The 15198-nt window shown below is 38.0% G+C and overlaps 1 protein-coding gene across 7 annotated transcripts in view; it reads right to left on the bottom strand.

The window, feature by feature from the left end:
* The window catches only part of Scmh1 (Scm polycomb group protein homolog 1), a 224630-nt gene that overhangs the window by 188623 nt on the left and 20809 nt on the right, over positions 1 to 15198 (bottom strand). For 4 of the 7 annotated variants that reach the window (XM_045149870.1, XM_045149869.1, XM_045149865.1 and 1 more), the window contains exon 2: positions 6622 to 6700. The exons of 2 other annotated variants lie outside the window; for them this stretch is intronic. The gene's annotated coding sequence lies outside the window, so the exon portion shown is untranslated. Of the gene's footprint in view, positions 1 to 6611; positions 6701 to 15198 lie in introns of all 7 variants that reach the window. One more of the 7 variants, XM_045149867.1, reaches the window with a different exon arrangement.

Below are 15198 nucleotides of genomic sequence, written 5' to 3'. Positions count from 1 at the left end.
GTACCAAGGTGTAGGACCAGCAGTGTGCTCCAACACAAATGTGCGCACTGCAGAAGCTGCCCCCAAATCTGCTCTTTTTGATCAGTATCATCCTAAGGGAAAAATCACCAAATAGAGATGGGACCTATAGGTAGGCAGGTATCAGTACTTCACGTAGAACTTTCTGACAGACAAAAGTATTCAAAAGTGAGATAAGCAACCTGTGAGGGAAAGTACAAATTTAAATTTGCTATTATTAAGGATACAGAATCTGAGGTAAGATAATCTCTTAGAGAAAGTATTAAATCATTAGGAGGAAGAAGAAGACTGGACTGTTACTCTATAAATCTTTTATAAATCTGAGATTGCAATTCTAAGTTCTGGTTTCAACACTACAAACAACACTGTAACACTGTGAATTTTTAGATTTTTGTTGTTGTTGTTGAGGTAAAGTCTCACTCTAGTCCAGGCTGACCTGGAATTCACTATGTAGTCTCAGGCTGGAAGTTTTAGGTTTTGCAACATAGACAGTATGTGTATGTATGCAAATGATCTGCATTTTATGATGGTTAAAATATTTTAATTAAAAAGCAAGCAAGTAGACAGGAAGAAATAATAAAGATTAGGACAGAAATCAATGAAATGGAAACCAAAAAGTAATACAAAGAATCAATGAAACAAAGGGTTGGTTCTTTGAAAGGGTAAATAAGATTGATAAACCCTTAGCAAATCTGACCAAGAGAAAGACAGATACAAATTAATAAAATTAGGAATGAAAAAGATACCATTATAATATATACCAAAGAAATTCAGGAAATCTTAAGGACATACTTTAAGAATATATACTATATACTATACTATACTATACTGTACTGTACTGTACTGTACTGTACTGTACTGTACTATATATACTAAGTTTGAAAATCTGAAAGAATTCAATGATTTCTTAGATTTACATAACTTATCAAAACTAAATCAAGATGAGATAAACCATTTAAATAGGCCTATAACAAGTACAGAGAGCCTGGTAGTTATTAACAAACAAATAAACAAATAAAAACTTCCCAGATAAAAATAGTCCAGGCCCAGATGGATTCACTGGTGAATTTTACCAGACTTTCATGTAAGAACTAACACCACTGCTTCTCAAACTTTTCCATAAAATAGAAAAGGAAGGAATACTACTGAACTTCTATGAAGCTAGCATCACCCTGATACCAAAACCAGACAAAGACAGGACAAAAAAACAGAGAAAATTACAGACCACTCTCCCTCATGAACATAGATGCAAAAATTCTTAAAATATTGGCAAACAGAGTATAAAAATATACCAGAAAGACTATTCACCCCGACCAAGTAGGCTTTATCCCAGACATACAAGGATGGTTCAACTTGTAAATGGACTGAAGGACAAAAAACACATGATCATGGCAATAGGTACAGAAAAGGCAATTGACAAAAACCCAACATGTCTTCATGGTAAGAGTCCTACAGAAACCGGAAATAGAAGGCACATCTCTCAACATAATAAAGGGTATTTATGACAAACCTACAGCCAACATATTACTAAATGGGGAAAAACTTGAAGCTTTTCCACTAAATTCAGGAATAAGACAAGAGTGTCCACTGTCCACACTTTTATTAAATATAGTACTGGAAGTCTTAGCCATAGCAATACGGCAAGAGACACTCATAAAAGGGATACAAATTAGAAAGGAAAAGATCAAATTATCATTATTTGCAGATGATATGATTCTATACATAAGGGATCCTAAAGACTCTACCAGCAAACTGTTAAAGCTGGTAAACACTTTTGGCAATGTAGCAGGATCCAAAATAAATACACAAAAATCAGCAGCTTTCCTATATACTAAGAACAAACATGCAGAGGATAAAATCAGGGAATCTCTCCCATTCACAATTGCCTCAAAATAAAATAAAATAAAGTACCTTGGAATAAACCTAAGCAAGGATGTAAAGGATCTGTACAATGAAAACTTTAAAACACTCAACAGAGAAATTACAGAAGACACTAGGAAATGGAAATACATTCCATGTTCTTGGATTGGAAGAATCAATATCATGAAACTGTCAAATTTACCAAAAGCAATCTATACATTTAGTGCAATTCCCATTAAAATTCCAATGACATTCTTCACGGAAATAGAAAAAACAATCCTACAATTCATGTGGAACCACAAAAAAACTTGAATAGCCAAAACAATTTTGAGCAACAAAAATAAGGATGGTGGTATTACCATACCTCACTTTAAGCTATATTACAAAGCCATAGTAATAAAAACAGCATGGTACTGGCACAAAGATAGACACATAGATCAATGAAACAGAATAGAGGACCCAGATGTTAATCCAGGCAGCTATATCCGTCTGATTTTTGACAAAAAAGTCAAAAAAATTCATTGGTGAAAAGACAGTCTCTTTAACAAGTGGCACTGGGAAAAGTGGATATCTGTATATAGAAGGATAATAATAGACCCTTGTCTTTCTCCATGAACAAGAATCAAGTCCAAATGCATCAGGGACTTTACTATCAGACCTGAAACTTGAAAACTGCTAGAGGAAAAAGTAGGGGGAAACCTTCAACATATTGGCATAGGCAATGACTTTCTGAATATAACTCCAATTGCTCAGGAAATAAAACCACTGGTCAGCCACTGGGACCCCATGAAATTACAAAGCTTTTGTACAGCAAAGGATCCTGTGAATAGAGAAAAGAGACAACCTACAGAATGGGAGAAAATCTTTGCCAGATATACATCTAACAGAGGATTAATATTCAGAATATACAAAGAACTCAATAAAACAAAACAATAAGAAATCAAACAACCCAATTAAAAAATGGGCTATGGAACTAAATAAGAGTTCTCAACAGAAGAAATACAGATGGCATCTAAACAGCTACAACAGTGTTCTACATCCTTAGCCATCAGGGAAATGCAAATTAAAACTACTTTGAGATTCTACTTCACTCCTATCAAAATGGCTACCATCAAGAAAACAAATGACAATATATAAATGTTGGAGAGGATGCGGAAAAAGGGGAACCCTTCTACACTGCTGGTGGGAATATAGTCTGGTACAGCCATTGTGGAAGTTGAGATAGCTAAAAATAGATTTACCATATGATCCAGCTATAGCACTCCTAGGCATATATCTTAAGGACTTTTATCACTTCCTTACAGATACTTGAACAATCATGTTTACTGCTGCTCTATTCATAATATCTAGGAAATGGAACCAGCCTAGATGTCTCTCAACAGGTGAATGGATAATAAAGATGTTCATTTACACAATGGGGTTCTATTCAGCAGTAAATAAAAATTAATTTATGAAATTTGCAGGGAAATGGATAGACCTGGAAAGGATTATACCAAGTGAGGTAACCCAGGCCCAGAAAGCCAAATGTCACATGTGGTTCCTAGGTACAAATGTTTAGACTTATAAGTGAGCTGGAACAAAATATTGGTAGCAGAGGCCAGTAAGCTAGAAAAAGGCTATAAGGGAAGGAAGAGAAGGAAGGACTTAAGGTGACAGTATTGTATATATGTAAGTAGAAGAACAGATTACAGGGAGTGGAATGGCCTAAGCAAGGCTAGGGGAAGAGATTGAGTTAAGAGAAGGGTGGGGGGAAGGCCAATCAAAATTCAAGATATTCTGAATAAGACATATGAAAATTTACTTTTTTGGATAATGGCATATCCAGAAGCCATAGACTGTTACTAGAAAATTTTCAGTGCCAGGGATGGGATACCTTCCAGTGAGTTGTTGGCCAGGGAGGTCCCTGTTACCTCTAAAACATTACAGGCTATTGTCAAGGCCCTTGGTTTCCCACCAAAAACAGATGGCAAGACTCTACTGCTGAAGACTCCACAAGCTTGGGCAGCAGGGTCACTGAGAAATCAAGCTGGGGCTGAGCTGAAAACCTTCTCCCTATAGACTAGCCAACTGAAAGCTGGAAAAAGCTGCACTATATACAGCCCTTTGGGAGACAGAAGTCATCAGTGGTGAAAACTGGACACTGGAAGCCTCAAGTTTGGCCAAATGACCAAATGAGTGCAACAGTGTCGTGTCTGTTCTGGGGGAAACCAACTACTCTCAAATTGGACTGAAGGCCTGCTTCATGGGAGGGAATACATGCCTGATACTGAAAACCTAATCAAAAGCCTATGGCAAGGAAGGTCATGAGCCTTAGGGGTGTAAAGCCTACTCTTGTCTGGCTAAATGCATATATTATGCTCACCAAACTGTCCTGTAAGCACTACACTTAATGTTCACATTCATATATTAATGCTACTGTCACTTCTGGTTTGAGAAGCTTCTCTTTTTCAGATGGCATTGACCACTAAGATGACCCCAAAGGCAACATAGTGCTGAGAAAAAGTGACAGAGGACTGTCTAGCACTGAAACATCTCTATGACACCCTCCAAGACTTGGGGTCCATTGTGGAAGAGGTGGCGGAAAGAATGTAAGAGTCAAAGGCAGGGTGCAACTCCTTACAATGCAAATGTCCAGAAAGAAATTGGCCTTGAGTAGGACACTTTACAACGTCTCCTCCAGATACAAAATGGCCTGGATATCCATGACCTCACAGGGACTGACACTACCTACACAAGACCATTATAATAGGAGGAAAAGATCATGACATCAAAATAATAGAGAGACTGATTGAGAGGGGGAAGGGATATGATGGAGAGTGAAGTTTCAAAGGGGAAAATGGGGGGAGAGAGGGAATTACCATGGGATATTGTCTATAATTATGGAAGTTGTCAATAAAAAATAAAATAAAATGAAATAAAAGAAACTGGCCTCATTATCAATGACCTCGCCATGCCTAGCAATGCCTTCATAAGGCCCTCATAATAGAGAGGAAAAGACAATGGACTGCTGTAAGCTAATCCAGTAAATTCCCCCTTTTAAGACGATTCATTCTATTGATTCTGTTCCTCTAGAGAACCCTGACTAATACAGTTAATGTCTACTAAATTCTGATACTGATCATGATTTGTGATGAGGTGAGAATAGTAAGATTTATAGGTTAAAAAACAAAACAGCTAGGCGAGGTGGCACACGCCTTTAATCCCAGCACTCGAGGGGCAGAGGTAGGAGGATTGCCATGAGTTTGAGGGCACCCTGAGACTCCATAGTGAATTCCAGGTGAGCCTGGGCTAGAGTGAGACCCTACCTCAAAAAATAAAATAAAATAAAATAAAAGATCTGGGACTAAGCTTTGCAGTTAAGAGTTGTAAGATTTTACATGATATGGATGCTGCATTCAAGATCTCACAATGATGCCATTACCTGTTAATATTGGGCCAATCAACATTCCATCATGAATGGTGGAAGAGGGCGTGAGTTTCCAGCCCTTCCTGAGTACTGACAGTTAATGATTGTCAGGGGAGCAGGAGACATGTTCTTCAGTGGTGTAGCCATTAGTAAATTGCATGTGCTTTGACAAATAATCCCCTACCTATGATCACGCAAGCTAAATTAAACTCAGCTGGATTCATAGCCACACACACAAACATATCCCAAAGTAGAAGAAGGACTAGTTGGGAAGAAAAAGGAGTTAAGTGGAAGGGAAATAATGAGGAAGAACAAGAGGAGGTGATAGAAAGGGATTATGATCGAAATATATTATATATACAGATCAAATTGTTAATAAATAAAATTTAAAATCTTGCTTATTGCATGTGTGTGTATACATGCATACATGTGCATGGTGTCTGCATGTGTATCTGTATTTACAGTGCTCCATTTGCTTGCCTGCTGTGGCAGGAGCAGAATGACAGGTGTTCCAGTTCATACCTCTTCCACTAGTTCCTTTTTACACTGTTTTTTATATTTTAGTTTTTATTTATTTGAGACAGACAGAGAGAGAGAGAATCAGAGAGAAGATTGGCATGCCAGAGCCTATAGCCACTACAAATGAACTCTAGACACATGTCCTACCTTGTGCTTCTGGCTTATGTGAGTCCTGGGGAATCAATCCTGGGTCCTTATGATTTGCAGGCAAGTGCCTTAATTGCTAAGCCATCTCTCCAGCCCTTCCACAGTTCTTATCTGAGTCATAGTCTCTAACTGATACTGGAGCTTTCTATTTTTTATAAGCCCAGGCAATTCCCTGGTCTCTGCTTCCCTTTGTGGGACTGGGGCTACAGGACCATGTGGCAATGTCCAACTGTGTAAGTGGGACCTAGAAATTTGAACCCAGGCAGTTTTAGGCCCTTTCAAGGCCCTCATGGTTGCACAGAAAGCTTTCTTAACTGATGAACTATCTCTCCAGCCCCAAAATTTAAAAAATCTTCTTTTAAAAAATAAAATAAAAATATTTTTTAAAAAGTTCATAAAATTCTGAGAAAGTCTTTTAACCCATCATTGTTGTCTTAACATAGGATTGACAATGGTATGTATTCAATGATATTGTAACAAGTATTTGAGATAATTATATGGAAAGTAGTTTTTAAGTTTTAAAAAGCTGTATCATTGACAAAAAGGATTAAGTTGGCAATAAAGGGTGAATTTCTATTCACTTTAATTACTTTTTCATGACATACACAATCATACATAGCCAAACAGAGGATAATTCTGTATTTCTACTAGGTATACATACAGGCTCTGACCTTTTGAAGAATATGATTTTGCAAAGTATCATCAGCTACACCAAATAAGAAATCATTCTTCCTTGCATGATGGAGACATCTAGAAGATATAAATGTGAACTATTGTAAATCAAGAGACATATGGAGACGTTAAGTTTTCAATAAGAAGTCATCAGGTTGGAGATACAGACAGACCTTCCCAAGGGCAACAATTTGGTTAAGTTTCCAGAATTTTGCTCTCAACATTATGGCCTCCAAGCACTGATTCTATTAAAAAAAAAAAAACTCTATTATGGGTAGATCTATTGGCATTAAACTATTATGGATAAACTAAGATGCTAAGCTATTTACTGTAAAAATATAACTGCCAAGCAGCCTAAAATATGCAATGGCACATAACCAGGACCATTCAGCTTAAAGATGCATCTACAAGAAATCCAAATGAGGGCTGGAGAGATGGCTTAGCGGTTAAGCGCTTGCCTGTGAAGCCTAAGGACCCCGGTTCGAGGCTCGGTTCCCCAGGTCCCACGTTAGCCAGATGCACAAGGAGGTGCACGCGTCTGGAGTTCGTTTGCAGAGGCTGGAAGCCCTGGCGCGCCCATTCTCTCTCTCCCCCTATCTGTCTTTCTATCTGTGTCTGTCACTCTCAAATAAATAAATAAATAAATAAATAAAAAGAAATCCAAATGTGTACCAGAAGAGTGCTTGGAAGTTCAGAGCTTGGAATACCACTCCTACAAAATGTTAGAGAGTAAATATTTTCAATTTGTTGGGCCAGGTCAAACTTTAAATCTTTGGTTGTAGTATGAAAGTAGTCATAGGCAGTACAGAAATTAATGAGCATTGCTGTGGGCCAGCATTTTAAAAACAGGCAAGAACCCAAATAACTACTAATGCAAAAATCCTCAACAAACGCAAACCAAATTCAGCAACATACAAGAGGATTGTTATAGGCAAGTATCAAATGCGATTTATTTCCAGAATGCAAGGATAGCTCAATATGTGAAAATAAAACAGTACAATATATACCTTATTAGAACACAGTAAAATGACAGAAACAAAACAGTAATTACACAGTCAGGTGTGGGAGTACACACCTTTAATCCCAGCACTTGGGAGGCACAGGTAGGAGTACTGCCATGAGTTCAAGGCCACCCTGAAACTACACTGTGAATTCCAGGTCAGTCTAAGCTAGAGTGAGACCCTACCTCAAAAAACAAAACAAACAAACAACCAAAAAAAAACTAAAGAAGTAATTACATGTTAATCTCAATTGATGTTAAGAAAACATTTGATAAAAATTAACATTCTTCCATGAAGAAACATACCATAAGCTAGTAACATTCTTTTATTTTTTTAATTTTAATTTTATTTTTTGAAGTAGGGTTTCCCTCTAGCTCAGGCCGACCTAGAACTCACATCAATTCTCTTATCTTGGCCTCCTGAATGCTGGGATTAAAGATGCGCATCACCATGCCTGACCTCTAAGAAAATTATTTTTTTCGTTTATTTTTATTTATTTGAAAGTGACAGAGAAAGAAAAAGGCAGATAGAAAAAATGAGCACGCCAGGGCCTCCAGCCACTGGAAACAAACTCCAGACACCCCTTGTGCATCTGGCTAATGTGGGTCCTGGGGAATTGAGCCTCGAACCGGGATCCTTAGGCTTCACAGGCAAGCGCTTAACTGTTAAGCCATCTCTCCAGCCCTGTAAGAACATTCTTAACATAATAAAAGTCATATATGAAAAACTCATGGACCACCACACCTGGCTCATATATTGAATACAGTAAATTCAATGGGAAAGACTGAAAGCTTTTCCCTAAAATCAGGGAGAAAAAATAAGGAGGTCTATTTTAACCACTTCTATTAAGAACAGTATAGAGGCTGGGAAGACGGCTCAGTGGTTAAAGTGCTTGCTGTGTAAGTATGAGAACTTGTGAGGATACTCAGAACCCATGGAGAAGCCAGACATAATGGTACATGTTCATATCCCAGATCTGGGGAGGCAGAGACAGGATAACTCCTAAGGCTTGCTGGCTAGCTAATCTACCTGAATTGGTAGATTACAGGTTCAGAAAGAGACCTTATCTCAAAAATAAAGCGGATAACAATTGAGGAAAATACCTTATATTTACCTCTAGCCTCTACAAACATGTACACATACATGCAAGTAAACTCATACACATATGTGCACCCACACACAAACATGCATACCATATACACACGTGGAAAGAAAGAAAAAGAAAAAAGAATAGTCATTCCTTAGTCTCCTTGAGAGACTGGTTCAAGGATCCCCATGAATGCCAAGGTAGATATTATGAGTCTTGAAGTAATTTATATAAAAGGGATAACATAAATGGACAGGCTGTCAAATCATTTTCTAAATATTAATGTTTATGCCTATAGATTTGCTTTTAGATTTGACCACAATACTTTTTTTTTTTTTTTTTTGCAGTGAGTAGGCTAATGCAGAGAGAAATAGGTGCAAGTACTATGAATAAGTGACTATTGTGTGCTTAGCCCTAAATGGGACATCTATACTACCCACTTCAAGGCTTAGGAAACATTGTGGAAGACCGACAGAAAGAATACCAGCAACTGTCCCAGTACTCGGGAGGCAGAGGTAGGAGGATCACTGTGATTTCAAGGCAAGTCTGGGGCTGTAGAGAGAGTTCCAGAGCATCCTGGCCTAAAGCAAGAACCTCCCTCAAAAAATCAAAATACTGGGAACTAGAGGATGAGGAAGAGTGCTTTGAAAGGCTGTCTTTTGGACACAAGATAGCTGTTATACTCATAAATGTATAACTGTGGTTTCCTACACAAGACCCCATTCCTTCCAGGGCAGCTATTGGCAGTTAATGGTTGCTGAGGGATTAGGAGGCATGTTCTTCACTGGTGTAGCCACTGAATATGGGTAAATTCCTATATTCCAATAAATAACTTCCAACCATGCTCATGCAAGCAACCCTAATTTAACTCAATGGGTCTACCCCAAACAGACATAAAGTAGAAAGAAGATTAGTTGGGAAGTTTAGTGGAAGGGGACGATAAGGGAGGATGATGGCAGTGAATATAGTCAAAATACATTATATACATGATGAATTTGTCAAAATAATAAAATGGCATAGTAGAAGTTGAGGAGATGGCTTGGTTTGCAAAACCATCATAAGCATTCACATAAGCAAGAGAATCTGAATTTAGATTCACAGAAGCCATAGAAATGTTCAGGAAACAGAGGCAGGAAGATCCCTGCAAACTGGCTAGCTACACTAGCCAAATCAGTGAGCTCTGATAAGTGACAGACCTTGTCTCAATAAACAAGGTTGAGACTTGGTTACCTGTCAGAGGTAAATGGTAAGACCCTATGCTGATGACATCACAGGTGCAAACACAAGACATGGAGAGATCATGGTAGAACTTAGAAGGAACTCAGCTCCCTGCTGGGGGATAATGGCCACCAACAAAATGAACAAACAGGGTATCCTGCAAACAATGAAATCAATCAGCTAGGCACGATGTACACACCTATGCAATACTGACACACAGCCTATGCACACAGCATACGCAGGCAATCAACAGCTCTCTGATTTGGATTTGAGGCTGCCTCAATGGGAAAGAACTCATATCTGATACTGAGAACCAAGTCAGAATCCTATGGATAGGAAGGACATAGGCTCCAGAGAGAAGCTGCCACTGATCTTTGGCTAAGAAGAGTAGCTACGCCCATCAAGTCTTTTTAATAACCATGCTTGTCCCCTTTAATCCACGCTGTTCTCACTCTTAGTTGGAGAAAATATACATATACATCATATACATATGCATATTCATATACAAACACACATACACATACACACATAATTCTTTTTTTTTTTTTACAGATGGCAGCAAAAACCAGAGAGAACCAATCTCCATCAATACCACAAAAAAGAATAGCCCTAGCATGAGACAAGCCATCTTAGTCACATCTGCTAGGACCACAATACATTTACAAAGGAAGTGTCAATTTAAACATGAGTACTGTTCTCACTGCTATCCTGACAACCAGCTCCAGGGAGATGGCAACAGACATCAAAAAAAACCTCAAAACTTATCAAAGCAGAAACCTAGAGGTTGCAAAGAGCTCAACATGAAAGTAGACTTATAACATACCTACCAAGGCTCAGGAAATATTATGGAAGAGGGAGCACAAAGAACCTAAGAGCCATAGGGTGGTAAGGAGTATAATGAAGTGCTGTCCTTCTCGTCAGGGACTGAGCAATACATTCATGACCCACAGTAAATACCAATAAGCCCACTGAAGAGAACCCTCGGCGGAATGGGGGCAAAGGAGACAGGACATAAATTTATAACCTGATGGAAATATGACCAACATATAATTTATTCAAAATGTCCATAATTAACAGGAATAAAATATCATATATTTAATTACTTTCTCCCAAATTGCTTGTTTTATAATATTTTATATATTTATCCTCTAAGATAAGAAAACCTACCATTTCAATTCCAATAAATAAAACACATTATTATAGATTTAAAACAAAAAACAAGGTGGAGAGCAATTGAAGAAACCCATTGTTGACCTCTGGCCTCCATACTGGCTTCCACACTCAAACACACATGTGCACATGCATACACAAATGTGTACCACAATACACACACACATACACACAACTAAGAGGCAAAATATTTACATAAACTCTATATACAACTGCCATAAACTTTAAAATATCCCTAGATCACTATAATGCCTATAGGTCCTGTAGGTAACAATATAATGCTATATAAATAGTGGTGTTGTACTGTTAGGGAATAGTAACAAGAAGAAAAGGTGATATATTACATCAGTACAGATGTGATACAAAATATCTTTACTGGGTTGAAGAGATGGCTCCATGGTTAAGGCGCTTGCCTGTAAAGCCTAACCACCCGAGTTTGATTCCCCAATACCCACATAAAGTCCAGTACCTGCATAAAGTCAGATGCACAAAGTGGCACTGATGTCTGGAGTTTTTTGCAGAGGCCCTCAGGAGGCCAAGGTAGGAGGATCACTGTGAGTTTGAGACCAGTCTGAGACTACACAGTGAATTCCAGGTTAGCATGAGCTAGACTGAGACTCTACCTTGAAAAAAATATATCTTTACAATATGAGAAACTGAATGTGGCCAAAGAAAGTAATTATAAAGACATTCATATTTAAATGGAAAATGACCTTTGTAACTAATACATATAGAAAAACTAATGATTCCACACACACAAAGAAAAGATGTTAGGGCTACCAAATTCAGCAGAGTTGCAGGATACAAATGATGGGCAACATTAAAAGAAAATTGAAAAAAATCCATTTAAAATTCTATCAAATAATAAAAACACATAGCAGTTAATATAATCAATGAAGTGAAAGATTTATATGATGAAACTATCAAACAATCCTGCAAATAGTAAAGACAATAAATAGAAAGACAACCTGTGTTCATAAATTAGTGAATATTATTAAGCTTATAATACTGCCCAAAGTAATCTATAGATTCAATGCAATCTCTATCAAAATTCTAAAGATCTTTTTTCTCTTCTTGTACAGATAGGGAAAATGGTTATGAATTCCATGTAGAAACTTAAAGGATTCCAAATAATCTTAACAAAGCTATAAAATTTACTTTCTGATTCTAAAAATTACTACAAAGCTACAGTCATCAAAACAGTGTAAGTCCTGGCATAAAGTCAAACATTTAGATCCATATATTAGAGAGCCCAGATACAAGACCCCAAATGTAGGATAAAAAGATTTTTTTTTTTAGTTTTTATTTATGAGACACAGAGAGAGAGAGAGAGAGGAAGAATTGGTGTGTCAGGACCTTAGCCTTTACAAATGAACTCCAGACACATGCACCACCTTGTGCATATCTGGCTTATGTGGGTTCTGAAGAGTCAACCCCATGTCCTTATGCTCCACAGGCAAGCAGTTTAACTGCTAAGCCATCCCTCGAGCCCTAATCAACTATTTTTAAATTTTTTTAATTTATTTTTTAGAGAGAACGAGAGAGAGAGAGAGTGAGAGCTGGCATGGCAGGGCCTCAGCCACTGCAATCGAACTCCATACCCTTGTGCCAACTAGTGTGCTTGCCTCACCTTTGTGCATCTGGCTTACGTGGGATCTGGAGAGTCAAAAATGGGTCCTTAGGCTTCTCAGGCAAGTGCATTTACCACTAAGCCATATCTCCAGTCCCTACTCAACTATTTTTGACAAAGGTGCCAGAACCATTTAATGGAAAAAAAGACATTCTTTTCAACAGATAATGTTAGAAAAATCAGATATTCATATGTTAAAGAATGAAATTCAATCTATACTTTAAACCACACACAAAATTTTTCCTCAACAATCATCAAATAACTAAATAAACATAAAAACTAAAATTATGGGCTACAAAGATAGCTTAGTGGTTAATGTGTTTGCCGCAAAGCCTAAAAGGACCCATGTTCAACTTTCCAGATCCTACATAAGCCAGATGCACAGGTAATACAAGTGTACAAGGTCATACATGTGCACAAGATGGCACATGTGTCAATTGCAGTGGCTGGAGGCCATGGTGTGCCGTCTCTTTCATAAAAAAATTACAAAAGAAAATGAAAATAACATTTTGAGTTGAGGATACAAGGTGTAGTAGACAGTGTCAGCTGCCAGGATGAACTTTCAACCAGGCACAAGTTATGGGAGGGAAGAATTTATTGAAGCTTAACAGTTCTAGGGGAAGTTCCATAATGGCAGAAGAAGTTGGCCCCCTTATAAAAGCCAATTCATGCAGAGAGAAAAGCAACTGCCACCATAAACAAGCACACTCCAGGAACTCCAAGCAAGCTCAAACATTTTATACATCTTTAGACTAGAATTCTTCAAGCATACCTTAGATCTGAACCCCAGGATCCACCCACAGTGACACCTCCTCCAGCCAAGCAGCTGCAGACCTAAGTTACAAGCTTTAATATACTCCTGAATTGATTGGAGGATATCCATTTATACCACCACACAAGAAAAATTATTGATTACACTGGACCTGCCAGTGGTTCTTAACATGAACTTAATGCAAACTTAATATGAAAGTACAGGCAACGAAGGAAAAAATAGCTAAACTGGACTGCAAAAAAGTGAAAAAAATTTTTACATAAGCTTGCTGAACTGGGCGTGGTGGCACACACCTTGAATTCCAGCACTCGGGAGGCAGAGGTGGGAGGATCATCAAGAGTTCAAGGCTACCCTGAGACTACAGAGTGAATTCCAGGTCAGCCTGAGCTAGAGCAAGACCCTGCCTCAAAAAACAACAACAAAAAGTTTGCTATGATGAGGGGCTAGAGAGATGGCTTAGCAGTTAAGGCACTTGTCTATGAAGCCTAAGGATCCAGGTTTTGATTCCCCAGTACCCACATATACCAGATGCACAAGGTGGCACATGCATCTGGAGTTCATTTACAGTGGCTAGAGGCCCAGGTATTCCCATTCTCTACCTCTAACTCCCTTCCCCCCCTCACATAAGTAAAAAAATAACATATATATATGTATATGTATATATATGTATACATATATATATATATGTATGTATGTATACATATATGTATGTATATATATATACATATACACATATATATCTATATATCCCACCCGGCTAAATAAAATAATTTTTAAAAAGTTAAAATTCCTGCTGGTACTTAAGACCTAATGAAAAGCCTATGTTTTGGGAGGGGGTACTATTCTTGTCTAGCTAAATGGATGTATTATGCCCACCAAACTGCAAGCTCTAGATACCTATATTTATGTACATATATTAATGTTACTCATCTTTTATTAGAGAAGCTTCTGTTTTCAGATGGCAGTGACCACTCAAGTGACTCAAAATGTGCCATGGTGCTGAGAAGTGATAGTGGAGTGTTTAGCACTAAGTGAGACATCTCTATCACACCCTCCAAGACTCAGGGACCATTAGTGAAGAGGTGATAGAAATAATGTAAGAGCCAAAGGAAGGGAAGGAGTGCTTACAATTCTATCTTCTAGACACACAGTGGCAATGATATTCATGACCCACAGTGGTTGATGCTACAAAAGAGATGCATAACAGAAGGAAAAAAATGATGACATCAAAAATAGAAGAGAGGGGGCTGGAGAGATGGCTTAGTGATTAAGGCACTTGCCTGCAAAGCCAAAGGACCACAGTTCAATTCCCCAGAATCCATATAAGCCAGATGCACAAGGCGGTACATGTGTCTGGAGTTTGTTTGCAGTTGCTGGAGGCCTGGTGCACCCATTCTCCCTCCCTCTCTCTCTCTCTCTCTCCCCTGCCCTCTCTCAAATAAATAATAACTATAGTTTAAAAATACAGAAGACAAACAAGTTGGAAAGAAGGGATTCAATGGAGAGAAGAATTGGGAGGAGGAAAAGGAGAGTGATGGGAAAGGATTATGATCATGAAATAGTCTATACTTATGGAAGCTGTCAATAAAAATTTAAAAATGGGCAAAGGGTGTAGACGTTAGCAGAAATAAATGCAAGCCACCTGTGTAATTTTAAGTTTCTCATAGTTACATTTTCTAAAATACATTTTATATTTTA

This window comes from Jaculus jaculus, chromosome 5 (assembly GCF_020740685.1).
Source record: "Jaculus jaculus isolate mJacJac1 chromosome 5, mJacJac1.mat.Y.cur, whole genome shotgun sequence".
In the NCBI taxonomy this organism is placed as follows: Eukaryota; Metazoa; Chordata; class Mammalia; order Rodentia; family Dipodidae; genus Jaculus; species Jaculus jaculus.
The sequence above is the reverse complement of the archived record's forward strand: the minus strand, read 5'-3'. Positions and strand labels throughout refer to the sequence as shown.